This window comes from Plectropomus leopardus, unplaced genomic scaffold (assembly GCF_008729295.1).
Source record: "Plectropomus leopardus isolate mb unplaced genomic scaffold, YSFRI_Pleo_2.0 unplaced_scaffold22249, whole genome shotgun sequence".
NCBI lineage: Eukaryota > Metazoa > Chordata > Actinopteri > Perciformes > Serranidae > Plectropomus > Plectropomus leopardus.
The window spans coordinates 1-1230 of record NW_024624103.1 but is presented as its reverse complement, the minus strand read 5'-3'; the positions used below and the strand labels follow the sequence as shown (position 1 = coordinate 1230).

At 50.2% G+C, this 1230-nt stretch overlaps 1 long non-coding RNA gene across 1 annotated transcript; it reads left to right on the top strand.

Moving 5' to 3' along the window:
* Positions 1-119: 119 nt before the first annotated feature.
* LOC121965906 lies at positions 120-879 on the top strand. The gene is made up of 4 exons (XR_006107534.1): positions 120-213; positions 421-530; positions 677-736; positions 820-879. It is a non-coding gene; the product is annotated as an uncharacterized LOC121965906 (long non-coding RNA).
* The last annotated feature ends 351 nt before the right edge of the window (positions 880-1230 follow it).

The following is a 1230-nucleotide window of genomic DNA, read 5'->3' as shown; positions in this document are numbered from 1 at the left end:
TGTGATTGGCTGCTCCTCAGTGTGAGCTCTGCTCTGTGATTGGCTGGCCTCACTCTGACAGTCTGTCTGCTTCCTGCTGTCTGTGTCTTTGGACTCTTCTGTCTCTAACGTCGGTCTCTCTCTTTAACGCTGCATAAGTCCCAAAAGGAGGTAAAAAACAGAGAAAGGCCAGAAAAGGCCTGAAGAGGCTGACACGCCATGACAACAGAGCAGGTAAGAGTCTGGATCTCACCCAGTCTGTCCACGTCCCAAGACCCAGTCTGTCCACGTCCCAAGACCCAGTCTGTCCACGTCCCATGAACCTGAGCCCTGAGCTCAGACTGTCAGGACGTCCTGATCCCCAAAAAGACATCAATAAACCAGACGTCCTGTCTCAGGTCTCAGGACTTGTGTATCCTCACGGTCTTGTGTCTGTCCCAGAGAAACCTGCGGAGGAGAAGAAGGACACATTTGTGGAGAAACTGGCGACTCAGGTGATCAAAAACCTGCAGGTGAAGATCAGCAGCATCCACCTTCGCTACGAGGATGACGTGAGTACCACTCCAGGTCCTGGATCAGGTCCAGGTGTACAGTGATCACTTTAAACCACACCTGTTCAGTTTGGTGACGTGACGGACAGGTGAGTCACATCTCACCTGGAGCAGCAGGAAGTGAAGCTGAGATGTTTCTGTTTCAGCTGTCAGACCCACAGCGCCCCCTGTCCATGGGAGTCACACTGTCAGAGCTCAGCCTTCAGGTAACACACACACACACACACACACACACACACACACACACACCTTCAACAGGTGCTGCTGACCTGTTCTTTTTGATTTACAGACCACTGATGAAAACTGGAAGTCATGTATCCTGAACGAAGCAGCAAAGATCATCTACAAGGTAACTCTGTTTACCTGAACTCACCTGAGCTCACCTGAGCTCACCTGAGCTCACCTGGTCAGTTGGGAGGGATTTTTAGAAACCAGGGTTCCGTTTATCAGGGAGAGAAATCTTCAGAAGTTCACTGGAGATGAAAACAGAGTTTTACAATCGATCACATGACTCATGTTTGTTAAATGGGACCACAGCAATGGTCCCAGTATGGATCCTGAGGTCCCAGTACGGATCCTTTGGTCCCAGTATGGATCCTGAGGTCCCGGTACGGATCCTGTGGTCCCAGTATGGATCCTGTGGTCCCAGTACTCTTTATTTTACATGTCCAGACCTCTTTCCTGCTTTTACATCTGCTGT